The sequence below is a fragment of the Sturnus vulgaris genome, chromosome 1 (genome assembly GCF_052056855.1).
Source record: "Sturnus vulgaris isolate bStuVul1 chromosome 1, bStuVul1.hap1, whole genome shotgun sequence".
Lineage (NCBI taxonomy): Eukaryota > Metazoa > Chordata > Aves > Passeriformes > Sturnidae > Sturnus > Sturnus vulgaris.
The window spans coordinates 136,629,663-136,638,484 of record NC_142243.1 but is presented as its reverse complement, the minus strand read 5'-3'; positions in this window follow the sequence as shown (position 1 = coordinate 136,638,484).

Below are 8,822 nucleotides of genomic sequence, written 5' to 3'. Positions count from 1 at the left end.
TGTGCTCAGCTACATTGCTGATGAAGGATGCAGCTACTCAGATGTGTAAATACTTTTCGTTCCTGGCACTGGAGATATTGTTAACATTCCAGTTAATATTGATTTGCTGATCTTCCCTGGCACTGCTTCAAATAATCATAATTTAGCAATTTTTACTACAAAGAATGTAAATGATGTAAAGCCTTATTTAAATTCTAGGTCATCTTCAGATGTCTTTTCAACAAATTTAGCAGAAGGGGTTTCAGCAGTCACTCACAGCAGGTCCCTTCCAAGCTCTGCTTGCTCCCACCATCTTTGCAATGGATGTGGTGGAACAGGCTCCCCTCCATGCCCACGCTCCATCCAGCTTACTTAAATAAATAAGTATGTTTACCTGGTGTGTGAATATGTTAGTGCCCCATGTGCTCATGCTTTATGGAGGAGGGATCTCAAGCAGTGGCAGTTGTCAGGAAGAAACCTTCCTCTGACACACCAGGAGGATGTGTGTGCTGTTAGTGCTTGGAGTCTGCACACTAGTACTTCTACTCTGGCTGGAACTTTCTCCCCTTGACACATCTAAAAGCTTCATAATTGAATTGCACTGTTGGAACATTGTACCAAAGTTTGGCCTAATTTAAATGTTATAGATTTGCCAATTACACAGCTTGATATTGACTGATTCAGTTATAAGGCTCATGATGTTCTTATTATTCTGCATTTGAGCGCATTATTCATAATTCGTTGAAATTTGAAAGGACTAAATAGCCAGTAGATGGCACCAATAAATCCTGTTGTGAGAATTAGAATGGCAAAGTATAGTTCTTGTCTTTTTCTCAAATACATTTTGGAAATGAAAAAAACTAGACAAAACAACATTATTGACATAATTTGTACTTTTTAGTTTACAGTAATAGTTTATGAGCATAATGTTTGTCTAAAGTCAAAACTCTACTGTGTAATTGAACACATAAACTTGTGAGGAAGAACACAAAGATGTCTTACTGTAATTTTCCAGTTATTTAGAAAATCCACTCATTGATGAGTTAGTGCCTTCAGAGTCCTCCTGCAGTCTCATCCAGCTGTGTCAGCTTAAACCTTGTTTATAACATTTTCTTCCATAAAGCCTTTAAACTGCAAGTCACCCACCTCAGCTCACTACAGCAATGAAGACCAGAGAAGGAATCATATCGAGAAAGCAAAAATGTTGATGCATTGCCATGTATTAACTGCATTACTGGGTACTTGGAGCCCATGTCATGTTCCTCCCTGAACAAAGCATGTTATTTAGACTTTAGTCCTTCAAAATATTACAGCTGTGTGGGTTGTGGCACCCACACACAAGAAGATGTTTATTTCTTTGATGTAAGAAAGATCTCAAGAAAGATCTCATCTTTCATTTGTCTGTAAATGACAACACCGTGCCTTCACAGCATTGCTTTAATAAAACAGTGATTATGCTAATAGCATTTCTTTCCAAACAGGTTACCTCACCTAGCCTCGGATATTAAGCACAGTGCAAACTAAACAGGAAGTATGCTTGTGAAGAGTAAACTGTCCTAACAGTTTAAGGCCAAGGACACTTCATTCCGTGTGGATCTTTTAGCAGCTGCCTTCACTCTTGATAAATCTGCAGCCTGTCTGGGTGGGTGACAGTAACAGTAGCAGCAACAGTGAGCATTTTTCTTCACAGAGCCCCTCTCATCTCATTGTTTCTGTGGCTGGAGCGATACTCACTTAGAGAATGTCACACAGCCTGGAGAAAAAGATATCTGTGTTTCAGAGCATGAGTTATTTCCTATGGAAAAGACTGATACAAACCAAGCAATCTGTTAGAGGGGACAGGCAAGGTACAGATGATTCTGACAGCAAAGCAGAAAATCCTGGCTTAATGAGCTATATTGTAGATTTGGGTTTTACTCCCTCCAAAACATCGACCCATTAACTTGAGTTGAGCTGTCCATTTCAATACAATGTCTAATTATCAAAGCAGGAGTGACTTCACACACATTTCAAATGCTGTTCTGTAAATTGATAGTTCAAGATATTTATTGAAACATGAGGATGCTAGAGATTCAAGAATACAATAGCTTTGGAAGTTCAGAGGCAACTACTACAAGGTGATTCATGTCAGCCTGTTAAGGACAGACTAATGAGCATCCACAGCAGTGTTTCAGGACATTACTAATTATATCCATCCCATAACCAGCTAATGCATCATCTCATCATAATAACAATCCTGTGCTGCAGAGATTTCCCAGATTCTGATGAAGTACATAACAGAGTACTTCGTACAAAAAAAACCAGATCTGCCTATAAGTACATCCTCTCAACACGTCCTCCCAGTGGGATTTCTGGAGGCAAAATGTGAAGGAAGAAGTTCAGATAAGAAACACAATTTTTTCATTATTATTGCTTCACAATTTCATTAAGAGCATTTCTTTTCAATCCTGTGGAATAAAATTATTGTTAATGTGTAAAAAATTAATGAGAAAGTGTCAGGATCACTGTGTGCATTATCTTTACAAACAGAACAGCAAGTAATTTTCTGTCTCTTTTTGGTTACTGTTTATGATAACAAAAACTTATTTTAATAATGGTTTTAATGCTCAGAAATAATGCTTTTCCTAAGCCTGTTTGCAGGTGCTCCTGAGCTATTATAAATAGAAGCATCATGCAGAATACTAAGTATGTTTTCAGCTGAGACATTCAGTTTTGCCTGAGATCAATGCACAATACAAAAATGAGTCACACTTCAGATCTTGTAGTAAGTATAACCACATAAGAACTAATTTTTCAGGTTAATAAAATCTGCTGCACTCCAGGACTTGTGTCAGCATTACTGTTTTAAATTAGGATTTGCAAAATAGAGTTCTGGAACCAGTTGTACCATGTCCTGGGAGATAGTGCTGACCCCTTTTAAGTCTTCCAAATCATATAAACCTCATTTTCTTAGTCTCCTTCCATGTTTTTTTATCCTTGATGTTTAAGATCAACCACTGTATAACCAGTTAATGTCTGGAAACTAAGCCTTTTCATCCAAGCATTTGTAGTCAGATTATGGAGGTAGCTGCATGAGTGTGAAAGCTTCTTAAATACAAATTATAGCAGAAAATAAAATCATAGATTTATAGAAGGGTTTGGGTTGTAAGTGAATCTTAAAGATCATCTTGTTTCAATTTTCCTGCTGTGCTCTTCAAGTAGACCAGGTTGCCTAGAGCCCCATTCAACCTGGCCTTGAACACCTGCAGGGATGGGACAAGTGGAACATGGAATATTGTCAGGCAATACAATTAAAATAGACAAAGCCAATAATGAATGAGATAGGAAAGATTTTAGTATGTGTCAGTAGTAATCACAGTAGGTCATACATGGAAAAAATATGCTTCATTAGCAAGGGATTGAGTCTAACTATAAAAATGCTTTTTTCTGACTGCATCTATTTAACATTCAAATTTGTCTTCCCATCTGGCATGCCAGAGTTTCAGTAATTCACAGATATCATCAACTATGACAGCAGACAATTTGAGGCACATGGAGGCAGACAAGACTACTATCATGCATTTTTACATTATTTTTGTACAAAGTGTACTGGTTTCATACTTGTGCCTTCATTTCCCTTCTTGGACTCTGACATATAGCTGAGTGTGTTCAAGTTGAAGGTGAAAGAGGAGGCCAAAGGTTAGAAATTAAAGCTAGAGATAGAGAAGGAAAGGCAGGAGCCAGCAGGGGAGGGACAGAGGGGATTCTCCAATGCACAGGGATGAGAAGCAGAGGAGGAAGGCCGGGAGGCTCTTTGCTTCTCTAAGAAGAGTGTGCAGGACGCTGGGTCAGAGTTTACTTGCTGGATGGGGATGGAAATTATAAAGCTCAGCTGCGGGCAATTGCTAAGGATCTTACAAAGCCAAAATGGCAAAGCAGAGCAAAAATGTGGCATATAAGCAACAAGAAAAGGAAAGCCTGAGATACCAGGTGAGATTTATGCCTCTCTGTGACACTGGAATCCTAACCCACTCTTCTCAGAGCACTGGGTCATAAAGGCCTATAGTCTTGTTTTCCAAACAGGGTATATGGCAGAGAAGTATCCATAAAGCAGTCCCTATTGCAAACAAAAAGTGAAAGGCACTGATACCATCAGCTCCTGGATTGTAGAGACCTTCTGAGACAAAGACACACATAGGGTTCAGGGGAAACTTCTCAGCCTTCCTTGCCAGCAGCAGCCTAATCATCATCATTATTTTTGTCCTTAGAGAACCCAAACTGCCCCTGAATGATAGAGATGTCCATATCTCCTTCCATGGAGATACTCTTGTGCATGATGTGATACCCTTGTCCTGGAACAGAGCACAATCGCAGCCTCCCAGTACCAGAGGACAATGACTCAGCAATGGATAACTGTTCATTGCTATATTTAACTGTTTTCCAAGCCTGACTCAGGGCTTTAACTTTGGTTCTGCACTGCAATAAGTTGCATTTCTACCTGTGCTGGGCCATATGGGCAGAAAAGACCCCAGTGAGTCACCCTGTGCCACCAATTGTCACCTCATGCACTGATGACCCTTTGCTCAAACTTTCAGGCAGTTTAAGAACCATCCAAAAGGTTCAATTTGGATCATGATATGCTGGAAGTACACATTCTCCTGGAACATTGTTTGTCATGGTTGCATTTAGGGGTAAGTTTGGAGCTACGTTCTATATCTGTTCTCATTTCAGAGTGGTATCATTCTGTAGAACTGATACTTTCATGGTGAAAAGTGAAGATAGGCAAAACAATCCCAGCGTAGTAGCAGAGGCCATAGGTCTGCTCAGCAGCAAGATGGAGAGGCTGATCATGGCCAGGAGCCACTCCAGACCTAAGGATTCTGACAACACTTAAGGGAATAGGCCAACCAATCCATGTAAAGATCCAGAGATGGCAACTCTGTTTATAGAGGTCAGAAAGAGAAAGAAATTCCATACCAAAGGTATTGTAATACACCTCCTGGGATCCTTTCCAAATGTTAGTAGAGAAAAATCAATAGACAAGTAAAAAATCAGTTTAACTCACCCAATTCAGTTTCTGATGGAAATGCAATTGGAATAATGTTACTAGAATTTGTCAGTCTGACCCTTGGATTCATAAATCCTTTAAAAATTCAATTGTCCTGTCTCTTCTTTGTGCATCAGATGTCACAACAGCTAGCTTAAGTACTTTGTAACTACATTCTTCACCACTCAAGAGTTATTTTCTCTTGAACAAAGGGACTGAAATGAAATAACAGACAAAGCATTTTTTTCTATTCTCCTCTTTTTGCTTGCATTATATAAATGCCTCATTATATTTTGCACCAAATTAATTCAACTTCCTTAAAAAAACTCAAGGAAACTGTTTAAACAAGTGTTGTGGAGTAATTTATTCTAGAAACTGATAGTAACAATTTTAATAGAAGTTAATAACAAATTTTGTTATCATATCAAAAAAAATTAATTCATTGATTTACACAGCTATAACTAGAACAACGATGTTATCCCATGGACTGATACTCCCATAATTTCATAATTTGTCTGTTTTCCTCGTTCCATTCTCCTCTCTGTGCCTTTTCTAGCAAAATATAAATGTTTCTGCATCTCTGCCAGTTGCATTGTGTCTTTTCCTCAGTCACTAGCAAATTCAAGGTTTTTACACTCCTGGGAGTAAAGTGAATAATTTAGCTAAGCTTTTGTTTGAGCTGTAGAATAACTGTGTGAGTGAAACTGTCGAATTCCAGGAATGAGTTCTCAAATTTCTACCAATTTGGAAGAATCTAAAGTTGCTTTATATGCTTTTTTTTTTTTAGGAGCTGTGTCAGTCAAAGTGTTGATTTTAACCTGTTTCTGAATTTGAAATAATAAGAAAGGAAGAAATAAATAAAGAGGGAAGAAAATCAAACCTGCATTACTAGAGCTTTCTACTTTAATACTAATTTGTGGTAAAGTAATATGGCTTCTTCTAGATTATGGACTATTGTAGGAGAACAGCAGCAGCATAACTCATGTTGAATGAATGCAGCCAGAGGCTCACTAGTGAACACAGAAAAGTAATTTTTTTTGCATTAAAAATGTTTATAAAATATTGTCTAAAATGATAGAAAAGTTATTTTTATGTTGTATAAGATTATATAAGCAAAAGTGTAGGAAAACCTACAAACTCATCATTTGAGCCCACAGTTAAGTCACTTTATATCAAAATGCCAATATAAAGTATATAGAGTGTGCAAGCCATACTCACTTTAAAGTTTTTATGCTAATGAAGTAGACAATGTGGTATGCAATGGCCTTAGTAGTACTGAAAATCATTGTCTCTTGAATTGAAATTTACTTTTGCTAAATGCAACCAAAATGGCCAGTCAATGGTAGGAGAAAGATGTCACATAGACCTATCCCCACTGAGTTTTAAGCTATTTTAGATATATGGAAGAAAATCATAGAGTAGAAAAAATTAACACTAAATTGCACTGGTGTAAGCAAAGCTTAAACTTGTCTGTCATGTGAAGATGGAAATCATTATTTCTTTTGATCTCAAAGATATCTCAAATACCCAGCAGAGGTGGAAGGTGCTATTACTTTTCTAAAAGTACAACAGGCAGTCCAAGAGCACTCTCAAGATATATTTTATTATATTACACATGTCAAAAAAGTGGTCACCTGGACTTGCTTAAGCAAATCTCCAACAAAAAAAAATCTGAGTGTCACTGACTGTTCGAGTATGTGGGATAAACCCCACATAAAGAGAAACAGTCCAAAGAACTGAGCAGACATTAATGAGGATATCCTGAGCTAATAAAATCATAAATTTGCAACTGAAGAGATGGACCAGCACAGTTTTATTGCAGAGGGAACTGATGTTTTTGTTCCTGTGTGTTCACCAGGGTTAGGGTTAGGGTTAGGGTTAAGGTTACATGCACATGTGTCTTGTGTGCAGCACAGATGGTCTGGGACTAGGATCCAGGAGCAAGTATTGGAGCTAAGGGATTTGGCATCATAAATTCATCATGTGATAAAAATGCATTTGTAACATGAAATACCAGCAAGAGCTTATTAGACAGAAATTAAAAATATCTGTATGGGGAAGGCATAAGAAACTCTTTCTCACGGTGGATGCAAGTAATTAATACATTGTAAGAAAAGACAGCATGCAGACAGATGAGCAGCAATGATGACTGGAAAAAAAAATACTAGTATATATTCTGGAAGTTATTCTGTTGTATTTGTTAATTAGTCCTCTAAATTATCAAAAGATATCAGGCACAGGCCAGGGACAGATAATCCTTATCAGATATGAAATCCCAGCTAGAGCAGGAATGGTCATAAAGTGTTGGCCTCCACAATGATTTTAAACATGCTAGTTTATCTGAAAGATGGTTTTGAATCAGAAATATGAATATCATTTGCATAGGACACTATACTTGTACATTAATTGAACTCCTACATCCCAACAGTTCCCAGAAGTGATGATACTCCTTGGGGGGAGTTGTGGCTGTTCAGTGAGTTAATGAGAATAAATTTTGCCCCTGTGCTTAGCAATTGTGATCATGAGCTTTAGCTTTGCCAGGTCCATGCCTGAATTGGTAAAATTATGCTCTCAATAGTAGAATAATGTGTCTAACAATGTGCTGCAAAAAATAGGTCATATTAATAGTCTGAATAAAGTGGAAAGAATTTTCTAGGAGGGAGCTAATTTAAGGGCAAAGGAGATGCTACTGAACTGCAGAAGGGCTGGTTTAGGGACATGGACAGGCCAGAGCACCCAACATTTTAGGTTCAAATCAGTCCTTGAGTCAGGCAAACTGAGCATTGAGCCACTCACTAAGTGTGACTTGGAAAGTTCTACCTGCCTTGCATGAACAAGCCCAATATTTAAATTCCTGGTAAAACCAGATACAGATGAACATGAATAATTTCCTACTTTTTGTATCTGACAGCTCTTCATAGCTGATAAAGAATAGGCTGCTGCTTAGTATGGTGCCTTTTCTTAAGCTGCTTTTTGACTGTGAGCAAACTGTTTTTTCTATCCATGCAGTAATACCCCAGACATGTTTCCCTGTATCCAAACGTGGGTGTTTTGCAGAGGTTAATGGAAATTAAATTAAAGCTGAATGTACTGATTATAATGCAAAAGTGTACAAGCAAAGCTAATTAATACAACTAGCAGCATGGCTGAGTCTTGCCCTGTGACACCTCTCTCTCTCTTTCTCCCTTAAACCCACAGCAACTAAAACTACTTGTTTTATACAGTCTTGAATGGATAGATATACAGCTGCATCCCACTCTTTGCACTCGGCACTTAAATGATATTCAATACTCCAGAAAGAAATGAAAAGCTATTATATTCTCCCTTTTTTCTTCTTGCTTATGAATGTCCTAGTTTTACCATTAGGATTGCAATATTTTCTAGATTTTACTGTTTGCTGAGTTTTTCTGTGCAAGGAGCTGTTGCAAATAAACTTGATTAAGTGACATATGTCAACAAATGTAATTTCTGGTGGACCAGCTCACTTTTTGTCTTATATTAATGACCCAGTTTGGCCATTAGTTTACCAAAGGCCAGAAGAATGGCTTTTAACTATGGATAATATGCACAGGCTACCTGAAAAAAAAAAATGAAAATCAGCCTGAAGGATTTGAAAACTGGAGAGTGGTAACAGGACAGAATGAGAACTTTCCTCCCTGCATCTTAGAGTACATCTTATTTCTTGTTAGCACCTTTTCCACATGCTTCACTGAGCCAATCTGGACAGGAGGCACCTGAGAAGGCACTGGTGCAATGAGGGATACTTGGCCTGAGGACAGTGAAGGTTTAGTTTTGAAGCACTCCAGTGTATTGAGTT